General features: G+C 57.2%; 1 long non-coding RNA gene across 1 annotated transcript; it reads right to left on the bottom strand.

Annotated features, from left to right (window-relative positions):
* Positions 1–2,755: 2,755 nt before the first annotated feature.
* On the bottom strand, positions 2,756–11,598 carry LOC137447135 (uncharacterized). Its single transcript, XR_010988800.1, has 3 exons — positions 11,155–11,598; positions 4,491–4,648; positions 2,756–3,552 (listed from the first exon to the last, which is right to left on the bottom strand). It is a non-coding gene; the product is annotated as an uncharacterized lncRNA (long non-coding RNA).
* Between the last annotated feature and the right edge of the window lie 1,448 nt (positions 11,599–13,046).

Raw genomic sequence — 13,046 nt, 5'->3', positions numbered from 1 at the left:
TGAGACAGATGACCTTTAAAGGTCCCTTCCAATACAATCCATTCTCTGATTCTCTGCCCTCTTGCTGCTGCCCTGCAGGGTGGTGGCAAGGCCCCAGCCAGGTCTGCCCCAGCCCAGGTCCCAAACAAGCCCCAGGGAGGACTGTAACAAGGTGAGCTGTGGACAGTCCTTCTGTGAGACCAAACTCAGCAATGCTCCAGAGCATGCCCAGGCCACACAGCAGCACAGGTCAGGAGCTGCCCTGTGGGGAGGGAATGATGGAAGATGCAGAGCAGGGGAACAAGGACCACTGGTGCTGTGGTTGCTCCCTTTGTGAGTGTGGTTCCCCCCCACACAAACACTGAACACAGCTCTGCCCCACAGCCTCTCCCAGAAGCTGCCATGCCACTTTGATGCCCTGTCCTGTACTTCAGTGCCAGGATGGATGGGATACCCTTGGCCTTGGCTGCCATACCCTTTAACTCCACGGCAATTTAGTCCTCACCTGGCTTCTCCATTCCTCCTATTCCCAGCATTCAAACAGCTCTTTTGTATTTCTCAGTTGTCTTCTACCTGCACCACTCTTCCCTTTCTCTGACAGACTCTCCCCATCTCACTGAGCTTCAGGCCCCTTTGCTTTGTTCTCTCCCTATCTCTCCCTTTCTTTCTGCTAGTGACTTGTTCCTTTTCTTGTTGTGATTTGTCTCCTCTGCTGCTCCTTCCACTCATCTATTCTCCTTATCTCTTTTTGCTCCTTCCTCTTCCTTTTCCCAGTCTTTGCACTGCCCCCTCCCTTCCTCCTCCCTGTGCCTTTGTCTGCAAGGAGTCGAAAGTTAACAGCTTTTGCAACTTGATCCTGAGCAGCTTTCCCTGGTGCTTTCATCTCCACAACGCGCCTGCAAAACTGCTCAGGCTGAGGAGCAATCACATGAGCAGCCAGAGAAAGACCAGAAAGAAAGAGGACTCCCCACACGGGATGGAAATTTGCCTCCTCCAGGAAATCTTCCTGGTTCAACCAGCACTGAGGCTCTCTCTCTCCTCAGCTCCTGTGGGCACAACATGCTCCTTGTTTACCAAGCCACCCCTTCCTGGCCTCAGCCTCCTTGGTGTGTCTACCCCTCCTGGGAGGGATAGACACAGGGGTGCCTGAGAGCTCCCCACCACCTCTTGCCAGCCAAAAAGCACCCATGGCCAACCTGCTCTCCTCCCCTCTCGCTAGCAGGGAGGGCCAGGGCTGTCATTCCTGCTGTGTCACAAACCTGCAGCCATGGGGCAGAGCTGCTCACATCAGGAAAGGTGCTCTGCCTCCTGTCCACTCCTGCTGCCCCATCATGCAAAGGTGGCAGAGACCTGGCAAGCCCTCACAGCCGGTGTCATCAGCCCCTCTCCGCTGCCAGCAAGAGCTCTGTGCCATGTGTTCTGGGCTGGGCTCAGCCTTGTTTGGGGTGGAGCAGCTGCAGACAATAATGTCAGGAAAATGCAGGAGAGAGGCTTCTGAGCCACTGCTTTCCTGGTGCTCTGTGCAGCTGGTGCTCTGCAGGGCTCAGGTGTGAGCATGGAAGTGTGGCCACTCTCACCTGTGACCCGTGGGAGGGACTGCCAGAGTCAGCAGCAGAGCCCTGTGCTGTGCCAGCTGGAGCAAGCCAAAGTGCTGTCTGCTTCCTGGGGAATTTGTTGCTGAGATGCCCATGAATCCTGGCCCTTTTCACAACTTTACAGGAGATTAATCTCACTAAATCCTCCTACTTCTTCCCTACTGGAGGAACAGATTCAGCACAGGACAAGCTCTGTGACTCACCTCTCTGCTGGCAGAGCCAACTCCCATTAATCTAACTCCCTGTCTCATGTCCACATTTGTCTGGCAGGCAATCCATCTGCAGCCCAGGTCTCTGTCCAGGATCCAGCTCCTCTGTCAGTCAGAGCTTACCTAACCCTGAGGACCCTGCAAGGATTGTCCCTGACAGGACAGGGGCAGACTGCAGCCCACTGCCCAGGATGAAAGCAGGGGGCAGCATCTGGGCTGGATGGGTTCTTGCTACTCAGAGCACTGTCTGGCCCCAGTGGCAGTGCCCAGCAGAGCTGTTTTCATTCTTTGCCCTCACCCTGACTCATCTGAGCAGAGTTATGTGGCTCAATCCTACCCAGTCTCACTCTTCATGGGGTGCAGGATTCAGTCTTCTGGCCTCCAAGTTCACCTGGAAAGGAGCTGAACACTGGCTGTTAGGACTGGCAGACAGGGCTTTGCTCCCAGAGCTGCAGCTCTGGATGCCATGAAGGCTGCATGGAAGTAGCCTCTGCAGCCCCTGGAAGCCCCAGCACTGCGATTCCTGCTGGATAGGAGCAGGAGCTGAAGGCAGCAACTCTGTGCTCACACAGGTCCTGCAGAGCTGGGCACTCCTTAACACCCCAGAAAACATGCCCAGGTGAAACCAGAGCTGACAACACATGCTTGGGAGGGGCCCAGGCCACTGCTGCCTTCAGTTTGGCAGGGACACAAGGGCCAACCCCCCCAGGCTATTGCCCAAACCATTTCTCACGTTGCCACTCCACTTACTGCTGCCAGCCAAACAGCCCTTGCCTCGCTGGGGCTCTTTGGTGCTGCCTTGGGTCTTTGCTGAGGGCATTCCCTCCATCCCACACCTTCAGGCAGTGCCTGTCACCAGAGCCTGGCAGCTCCCCCATCTTTATTCTCCCCAAGTACTGTGTCATTTGCAGACTCCATGGTGTCAGCCTTCTGATTAGATTCCAGTGCCTTTATGAATAATTTGTTGTGCAATTATAAAGCAAATATTTAATTGAACTTTATGTAAAATTGCTTCTGCCTGTGAGCACTGAACCACTGTTTTGGGACAGGGTGTGGTGTGACCACACCAGGCCCCAGGAGCCCTGTGAAGAGGCTAGCAGCAAACTGCCAGACCCCCTCCGCAGCAGCCTGTAGCCCACATGCAGGCAGCTGGCCCTGGCCACCCTCCTCTGAGCCTATGGAGGGTAGAGAGCCAGGGTGTGGCTCTGCACTGGCCCCAGACACTGCCATGGATGCACAAGCTGCAAGACTGCAGCACAGCTTCCTTCCCCTGGGAGCATGCCCTTGGGCACTAGCAGGAGAACCTCTCCTCCTCCTCAGCTGAGCAGCAGAAGGAAGCAGCTGGAGCATTCCCAGGGTGGGAGCAGTGCTGTGCTGGAAGAGCCCAGGAGGAAGAACACCACTGGAAAAAAACATCCTTGCCACAAGCTGTTGGCAGTCAAGTTTGAGCAGCAGGATAAAGCCCCTGGCTTTGCTTCTTCCCAGTCCTTTCCCTTGCAGGACAAGCCTGGAGAATGCAGATGGGAAACGTGGATGGCAGCTGACTCTTGAAGGGAAGGAGAGAATGCCTCTGCTTGCTGGCCATGCCTCAACACTGGGCACCAGTCTGAGCTGGTAACACCAGCTCTGGCCCCAGGGTGCCCATCCTGGCAGGGGCTGCTCAGCACACACGAAGGTCACTGCAGAAACCCTCTGTACCACGGCATCCCCTGCAGGCTCAGCTGGAATGGAGGGGGTCTGGACACACCTCAGACTGGCCATGGCATTGCCTGTGGAAGGAAAAGCACCTGCATCAGCAAAGCAACAGGGCTGGCCAGAATCCTAATTCACCATGGCCTGTGAAAGAGGCTGCAGGGCCCATTTCCAGTGAGGCGAATCTGAAATGGAAAGAGGCAAAGGAGTGCACTGAAGAGATCAGAAGCTCCTTTCCAAGCAAGAATCTGGTGCAGGTAATTGCTAACTGACCTGGAGGGGCTCTTGAAATCGACCTAATGCAGCAGATTCTGCTGCTCAGAGTGACTCCAGGGCTGGGGATGGGCACACATGTGAGCAGCACGGCCAGCTGAGGGGCTGGCTTGACAGGACAGGCTGCTGTGCCATCCAGGGGGAGGCCAGGGAGAAGGTGGTGGTGGTGACCTGTGTGGTGCTCACCCCCATGAGCTACCCTAAGCCTAGCCAGGGTATGTGCAGCTGGGGAGAGGGCCTGGTTAGCTGTGGGAAGCTGGAAGCTTGTCCTTGCATGGGGCAAGCTGCCTGCAGTACAGGGGCAGAAGGGTGTGGAGCCCAGGCTGGAGCAGCTGTGCTGCCACACTGGCGAGGGCTGGATGGGGAGTCTGCCCAGCTGAACTCAGCAGCTGAGCCACTGGAGCTGGACCATGAGGTGGGAGCTGGAGTGCCTGCTCCAGTGCTGAAGGGCACAAAAAGGCAAGGTGCCCTGCTGGCAGAAGAGCACGGGGCTAGGTTTCTCCACACAGACCCACAGCTCCCCATGGCAGCCTGGAGATACCTCCTTCCCCAGCAGCACCTTCCTGCCTGTCAGCTCAGCTTGGGCAGCCCCTTTGCTCAGCTCTCCCTTTTGGGGCTCCAGATGAAGCTGTTTGACTTTACCCTGTGGCTCCCTGCTGCCAGCTCACCCCAGCACCAGGTCCATTAGCTGCAGCCTCTGGCAGCTCCCCTGACTTCCCAGCCCTTGTTGTTTTCCACTCACAGGAGTTAAAGGCTCCTTTCAAGATGCACCTTTCTTCTTCCTCTGCAGCCCAGGCACTTCTTTAATAAACAGCATTTGTACTGCCTCTGTGATGTGTTTGGCTTCGAGCTTTCATTCCCACTGCTGCTGGTGCCCAGCATGAAATGCTGCCACTCAGCCTGTAAAAATGAACGGTTGGGGCAGATAGTGGTAGCAGTGGTTCAGCCTTTGCCTTGCTGGCCCACTCCCAGGCTATGCCCTGAGGAAAGCCCACAGGGAAGCGTTTGGCTCTGCTGGTGGGCTGCAGGCAGGCAGAGGTGAGCTGGGAGCAGCCCCCTGCTGTGGCAGGGGTTGGCACAATGCCCTTCTGGCACTCGTTTCAAGTGGCCTGATCCTATGACCTACCACCCTACTGCTGTACCTTGAAACTGCTTTTGTCTTGAAGTTAGCTGTGGCACAGAATCTCCTGCCTGTGTGCATCCCTTCCCAGGGTGAGGGCTGGGAGCTGCTCTGCCTGCCCTGCAGCCCCCCAGAGCCATGCCGATGGCTGCAGCTCTCCGGAGCACTCAGATCAGAGCCTGCAGCTCTCCCAGGGCCAGGGCTTAGGGCTGCATTTGTTAACTCAGAGCTTTCCAGGAGCTGCTCCTGCTCTCAGCAGGTGCTCCACGGCCACTGCCAGTGCTGGTTTCTCCCCTCCAGGGGGTGCCCCCCTGGGTGGGCAGAGGAGCAGACCAGTGCTGCTGCAGCCTCTGGCTCTTGCACACACTCTTGCCTTCCCCTTCCCTGCTGCTGCATGCAGAACTCTGCAGCTTAGGCTGCGTCCACAATTCTCCCAGCTCCTCAGCTCCAAGCTTTTACTGCAGGTCTTTAATTCTGTCACATAATGATTGACTGCTCCTGCTTGCATGGGAAGGAGTGGAAATGTTAGCCTGACTCCTTGTTTTGTGGGATGCACAGCCACATTTTGTCATGTTTACATTTTCCCCTTGCACATCCCTTTCCTCCTCCCACCCGAAGCAGCGTCTGGGGCTTTCTCCTTAGTGCTTCTTTCATCTGCACTAATTGCTGTTAAGTGGATCTCAAACTGCCTGACAGTTTCCGTTCTCTGCTGCGTCCCAGCAGGGAAAGATTTCATGCTGGACCCTGTGACATGCTCGTTAGCTCTTCCCCGAGCTCCTGGAAACTGCTGAAGTTCAGGCTTAAATTTTGTCAGAGGCACCTTGGAAGGAGAAGTCTCTGCAGGAGGAGAAGGCTGCCTCTGCTGGGGCTGCTGCTGAACCAGCCCTGGCAAAAGGGACCCAGCTTTCTGACCAGTCACTTGCAAGGGGTTCAAAATCATTCCCCAGAGTATCCTTCCATGCCTTCTGCCACCCTTGACACCGTGCAAGGACAAACCCGCTGAGCACTGACGGCAGGACGCCCCCCCGGGACACAGGGAGGGAAGTCCTAGCTGCTGTGCAGCTCTGTGCTGTTCACTGCACCCTGGCAGAGCCAAGCAGCAGTGCTCTGCAGCCAGCAGAGGTGAGGAAGCCAGCCAAAGGTGTGGCACTGCCCCTGCTCAGCGTGCTGCAAGCCCTTCCTTCCTCCACCAGCATCTGGGGACAGGAGGCTGCTGAACCCAGAGGCACTTTTCCCCCAGCAGTAGCTGCTCCCTAAATCAGCTCTGGCCCTTAGGTCAGCTCTCCAGCAGGTCCTTTTTGCCCACTGCCTTCACTCATGCCTCAGAGCTGCCAAGACACTCACCCTGCTCTGGCATCCGGCCCCTGCTGGTGCCATCACCGTGGCATGGTGCTGTGGCCCAGTCCATGGTGCACAGGGACCCTCCAGCGCTGGTGCTGGGGAGCTGCCTCATTGCACAGCAGCAGCCTGCAAGGGCAGCTGTGTGAAACAAATCCATTGCTGCTGTGGTGCCCCAGGAGCCTTGGCCTCCAGGCTGCCAGGACCAGGAAGATGCCACCTGAGCAAGGTTCAGGGGGGGGGCTCCTTGGGGAACCCTTGAACTTGCCTTTGGAGAACTGGCAGCAGCCTGCACATGGCCCTGGGGCAGGCATGAGGAGCAGGCTCCACAAGCCACTTCCTTCTCTTAAACTTCAAACACACCACCAGACTTAAATTATTCACTTGTAATCCCTGGAGCTGGCAGCAGCTCAGAGAGGCTCCAGCTCAGGTGATAAGAAGGAAGGAAAAAACCCACCAAAACAACAAAACCAACCCAACATATTAAATTGAAAAGCTCTGAGTCATAACATGCAAAAATGCACTGAGGACAGGGCCCAGGCCAGGAGGGGGAAGCTGAGGGCAGGAAGGGTCTGACACTGGCAGCGCTCTGACTGTGGTGGAGGCAGCACAGAAGATGAGGGAACTCGAGGCTGGGAAGGCTGGCAGGGCTGGCTGCTCCTGGCTGCTCTGCTCTCCTCCCTCTTCTGACCCCTCACAGTGCTTTGTCCTCTCGCTGTGGATGGGGTAAGAAATGAGCAAAGAGATGCAGAGGGCTGCAGTGAGCATCCGACCCAGGCTGAGAGCAGGGTCTTGCTCTTCCAGGTGGCAGTCAGGGGCCTGCCCTCTCCCTCCCCACACCCAGACCCCTGGCTCAGTCTCTCAGGAGAAGGTGTTGAGGATGCCCAAAGCCCAGGAGTGGAGCAGCTGTGTCACTGTGCCAGCAGCACCTCCCAGGCCTGTCCCCAGAGATGTGAGCAAGCTGCCCAGAGCTGCTCTCGCTCCGGCACCGCTCCTGGGAAGCTCCTGGTTACTGGGACCCAGCAGCTCCAAAGCTAAACCAGAGAGCAGCTCCTGGCAAGGCACAGGCTGCAGAGAGCTGGAACAACAAAAAGCATTTGAAATGTCTTGCTTCACCAGCCTGGCTGCTCCTGTGCCCTCCAGCTTTGGTCTGCAGTCAGTGCTTCACCACCCCTGAAACAAATGGCATCGACCAGGGAGAAACATTCCCCACTCAGGACTGGAAACATGGCCTGGCACAGCTCCCCAGGAGCCAGCAGCCCTCCCCATCTGCCAGGGACAGAGCAAGCAGCAAGCACCTGGGGTACTCCTGCTTTGCCCTGTGCCACACAGAAATGTCTGCAGCTGGTGGCACAGCTGGAGCCCAGCTCAGTCTCCACAGCCCAGCAAGCCCAAGCCCCACACCTCTGCCTCAGGCCAGGCTATGCCAAAGGCAGAGGGTCTGGCAAGAGGGTGGTGGTCCAACCCTTCCCAGGAGCTCTGGGGATGCTTGCAGCAGACACAGACTGCCCTGGCTTGGCCTCAGTGGCTCTGCACTCCCAGAGCTTGACACCACCAGGGGAAGGGCTTCAGTCTGCACTCTGTCCCTTCGCCTGCTGCCAGGGGCACCCTGCAGATGGCTGTGGGGAGCACAGAGAGCAGCAATACAGACCCTGACCACACCTGCCAGCAGATCCCTGCTCCCAGCTGTTCAGTGCCCTGAGAACCCCACAGGGCAGAGGGGAGGCTGCAGAGAGGATGTGTCTCACACAGCTGGGCAAAGTCCTGGCTTTAGAGTCTGAAGGGCTCACGGGAGCCCACCAGCTCCCCATGCCCATTGCTCGGGCTCCAGAACCAGGCTTAGCTTTCTGTTGCCAGCCTCTTGCCACCCAGCTCAAGCTGCCTGAGCTGACTCACATCCCCGGGCTCTCCATCAGCTCTCACCCACCTGACAGATGAGGAAAGGTGCTGCAGGCACCGTCAGGGGTGTGCTGGCCTGGCCTGAGGGGGGCAGGCTGAGACTGCTGCTCACCAAGCCTCTGCAGGCAGAGCAGCTGCACCTCCTGCTTTGGCTGCACCCTCCAGTGAAGGCTGCCCAGCGGCTGCAGGGAGCAGGAAGGCTCCTCAGAAGAACAGCCAGCTGGGAAGGGCTGTGTGGCACTGATAACAGCTGCTGCTTGGCTTCTCTGCCTGGCCAGCCTGGATGGGGCACACGAGTGCCAGTGTCTGGGGCTCTGGATGAGGGGGTGAGGGGCACATGCCCTGAAGCCAGGCTGGCATCTTCGCCCTTGAGGAGTCCCCAGCACAGCTCCTCCTGCTAGAACCTCTCCAAGGAGTGCTCAGTGAATGCACAACCCCCTGGCATGAGGGTAGCTGGAGGTGCCCTCAGTGTGGTCAGACACCTTGCAGCTGCTGAGCCAGGCTCCTAATGCCCACAGCAAGCACAGAACTGAGGGCTGTGGGGCAGAGGGAGAAGCCAACACCTCTTCCCTACCAGGGCACTCAAGGACTTCATCCCTGCCCTAAGGCAGATTTGTAATTTGGGTGGGGGAGAGGAGTGCTTGCAAAGCCCAAAGCTGGGCTTTTCACCCCATTTTCCCCCTTGGTGCCTGTGAGACAGGCTGCTTTGTTAGGCAGGGGAAGGGACCACAACAGTTGAACCAGAGAAGGAGGCAGAGAAGGCAAAGGGAGCAGTCACAAAATAATCAACCCAAACCCTAAAGCCCAAGCTCCCACACTTGGCTTGTTCTCAAGCCCCTCTGCACCCTTTTCATCAGCAAATCTGGACCCAAGCTCAGCCCAGAGAGGTTGCAGAGCCTCCTTCTCTGAGGACTTTCAACCCCCCCAGACACATTCCTGTGAGGGTGCCCTGGGTGCCCCTGCTCTGGCAGGGAGATTGGACCTGGTGATCTCCAGAGGTCTCCTCCAACCCCTAACATTCTGTGGTTATCTGAGTCTGTGATTCCAATCCCTGGGCCAGCAGTGCCCACACTCCTGGGGGACACTGTGCTTGGCTGTAGCAGCAGCACAGACCTTCCTCTGGGCACCTTGGCACTCGAGGGCCACGATGCCTCAGACAGGGTCCTCCCTACCTGACAGAGCCCTCCCCACCTCTTCCAGATCTGGGCAACAGGGCTACAGCTTCTGGCCTGGCTCCATGGCAGAGGCTATGCCTCAACAGCTGCCCTGCAGCATCAGGGAAGGGCAGGGGCAGCAGCAAAGAGGGCAGCTGAGGGCAGCCACGACGCAGAGGGCAGCCTTGCCCTCAAGATGCCTGCAGGAGAGCCTTCTTCCTGCACAAGGCCAGTGCCTTGGTTCTGCAGCAGTCCTATGCTGACACCCAGACCCCAGCAAAGCTGCCAAGAGCCTCCCCACTGCACTTACACCCTACCGACCCCACTCTTCACCAGCTCTTGTAGCCTGAGGGGGCACTGACCCCAGCTCCCCAGCCCATCCCAGCTGCCTGCTGCTGCAGAGCAGGGCCAGGCAGAGAGCTGAGCAGCCAAGCCCTTTGCTGAGCAGCCTGGGCTGCCTTGCCTGGGGCTCAGCATTCAGAGGAACCCTGCACTGCCCTTTGATCAGCAATTTCTCTCCCCGTGCCAAAAGTTTCCTGCAGCCTGGCGTTTCCACCCGGTGCTCAGCCCAGGTCCCAGGAACCTGGCAGACAGGTGTGAGGGATTAGCCACAGGGAGGGTGGCTCTGACAGGAACCAGCAGCAACCACAGGGGACAGGGAAATGTTTGCTCCATGTGAAGCAAAGCAAACATGTGGCCTACTTCTGTATCTACAGAGAATTAATTGGGAAGCTCCACAACGCAGCAGATTATAAATTAGAGTCGTTTTCACCAACTTCAGCCCATTCATCTTATGTCACACCAGGCCTGGCAGCTCAGCCTGACGTGGCCACGTGCAGCCCCAGCCCCCAGGCTGCTCTCTGGTGGCCCAGGAGGGCTGTCAGCAGCCAGCCCCATGAGCAGTGCCTGCCCGAGCCCACGGGATGCATTGTGTGTGGGGCTGAGCCGAGGCACACGTGTGCAATGGAGAGCAAACTCAGAGCCTGGAGGGTGGCTCCAGAGGTGCTGAGTGCCATCAGTGTCACCTGCAGGGCTATCCACAGTGCTCTGCTCCAGGAGGTCACTGCTGGGGACACCACCCATGAGGTGCAGGGAATGCTCTGCATGCTCAAGGCAGCAGAGGTCTGGGACCTGCACCTCACAGAGAGGAAATCTACTCCCAGAGAGGTTCCTGTGCAAGGGGCAGCAGTGGCCCACCCCTGCTGAAGTCCACATGGATAAGGCTCTGTGATCAGGGCAGAGCCCACCAGATGCCCCAGCCCAGATACCCCATGCCCCACATACCAGGTCCCAAGCAGCTGCTGCCTTGTCCTGCCTGGCTGGGACTCTGTGGGCACCCCAGGGCAGCAGCCAGGTGAGCAGTGTCTGCCACAGCATGGGCCCATGCCAGAGCAGCTCTCCACCCTCTCATCACTGCTCTGTGTCAGCTGCAGCCCCAGTCTGCACCTGGCTGGCTGATAATTTGTGGCATCAAGAGGGAGTTTGTTCAGCTGGCAGTGCTGACTGGTGCAGGAACACTGCTGGCAGCAGGAGGGCACTGCAAACTGCTCCGCAGGTTGGCACCAGCTGAAAGCACCACTGGGGCAGGGATCGAGGGGGCAAAGACAAACCAGAGCCCACACTGAGAGCCCAGCTCAGTTCTGCTGACACTGAGCAGTGAAACAGCACTGTCTCTGCTCCAGCACTTCTCTCCCTGGTACAGCAGCCAGCGACAAAGGGACTTTGTGTCCCTGTGTGTGGGGCAGGGAATTACCGTGGCAGAAACCAGCCAGCATGGGAACTTCAGGACAAGAAAGGGGTAGAAAGGAGCTGAGACAGACATGGGGGGTAGCAATCAAAGCAAGTGTAAAGGGGATGAATCATTTACTGCAAGACACAGTTGTGAAGTCACTTACTGTGGCTCTGTGCATCCTAAGCAGGGTCGGCAGCGTCTCCAGGCCCTCCCCGGCGCGCTGAGCGGCTCCCTCACAATTGGATGCGTGAGCCTGGGCTAATCTTATGAGAGACTCCAGAAGATCAGTTTAGTATTGATCATGTGCTGAATTTAAAGGCCTTCTACATCCATCTGCTGCTGCTGCTACTCAGGTGACAGCTCAGCTGGGAGCTGGGCGCTCGCCGGGTGCCTGCACCCCAGAGCCTTCTCGTTCAGCTCCAGCCCATGGCTGAGCCCAGGCACAGCAGCTCGGGGGACAAAGGCAGCAGCTCCCTGGAGCTTGGTTTATGACCCAGCAGTCATTCAGCTGCTCACCACTGATCCTTTTGGTGATGTGCTCCCCCGTGGGTCAGTCTGCTGTGATTCTGTCATCCCTGGTTGGGGATTGCAGTGGATCAAAAGTTCATCCAACAGCAGCGACTGCCAGAGACCAGCAGCAAACGAGTGCCAGGGTATAGGGAAAAGTTTGCACAGAGCAGGACCTAAGGCCAGCACCCTGCACTTGGGCACTATCCCCAAGGGGGTTCCAGCTGCCACTGCAGGGTGGCCACAGCTCCTTGTCCTGTTCAGCACAGCCCCCTGCCAGCTCTCAGAGAGGTGCTGCCAGGAGCCACTGCCTCCTCCATGGAGTAAAGACTTGGCCTGGGGCACGGAGGAGGAAGCTCTGAGCACTTGGTGCCTCTCTGGATGCTGCAGACAGGACTGTGGACTGAACAGCCCCTCCTGAGCAGCCAAAGGCCCCTGGTGGGTCCTTTTTTTCCTGCAAAACAATCCAAGTTAAATGCATGAGAAGCCTACTGATATACTGGAGTAGAGGAGCAGGGTAGGAAAACCAAAATCCCTCTTCCAAGACCACATTTTAGTCAACAAAAGGCCTCTATTCCAACAACTCTTAAAGAGTAAGTCAGTGGCATTCTCACAGAGTATGAGTGGCTGAAAGCAAGGCTGCAACATCAAAAGGCCTCTTAGTCAGCAGAGAGAGCAGAAATTGTGTGGACATGCTTTGCAACACCTAATGCTTCTTTAAAATCCCAAGGAGAAAATTGGAGTTGAGAAAAAAAAAACCCCAAAGCAACCATTTGTGCAAAGCCCTCAGCTGGGGTGAAGGGAGGCTGAGCTGCTGCAGAGCTGCCCACAGATGAAGGAGTGCTGGGAGACAGCACTCTGGACCTGGGGCACTGAGGACCTCAGTGCCCTGCACCTGCTGGGTGCTGAGATGCAGATCTGCAGTCCAGACATTGATAAGGCAACCAATTCTTTTGCTGCTGTTGCTGCTCTGTTTTCAGCTGCTGCAGCTCAGCATTTAACCTTTACCATTGATGGAGCCTAAGCATGTTCTCCCAGGCTCTGGGCAGGCAGGCTGTCTCACAGCAGGCAGAGAAATGCCTTCCCTTTCAGCCTGGCAAATCAATGTGCTGCTGTGCGCCTGGCAGACTCGCAGGGGTGCCCTGCTCAGAACACATGGAAGGAAGGGTCTCAGAGGTGGCATTTCTCCAGACTGCCAGGTCTAACAGAGAGGTGGGCAGGATCCTCCACCTCACTGGGAAGCAGAAGAGCAGCTCAGTTTCCAGCTGGGAGGCTGGCTCTGGCTGTTGCTGTCACAAGCCCGTGGCTCTGCCAGAAGCTGAGGCTCTTGTTCAGCCTCTTGGGGTTTCAGATGGCACAGAAAGAGTTACAGGAAGGAGCAGCAGAGTAATCATGAGCTAATATGGTCCCATGTTTTTTATCACTCTCTGAGCATTAAATTGATAGCCTTGTACCAAAGGCCAGGAGTGTCACCTCTCAACCTGCTGAGATTCATATAGCCCATGGACAGAGGAAAGCTGCAAGATTTATACAGGCATCCATAAAATT

Source organism: Melanerpes formicivorus, unplaced genomic scaffold (genome assembly GCF_026170545.1).
Source record: "Melanerpes formicivorus ecotype bairdi unplaced genomic scaffold, bMelFor1.0.p_v2 SCAF_19, whole genome shotgun sequence".
In the NCBI taxonomy this organism is placed as follows: Eukaryota; Metazoa; Chordata; class Aves; order Piciformes; family Picidae; genus Melanerpes; species Melanerpes formicivorus.
The sequence above is the reverse complement of the archived record's forward strand: the minus strand, read 5'-3'. Positions and strand labels throughout refer to the sequence as shown.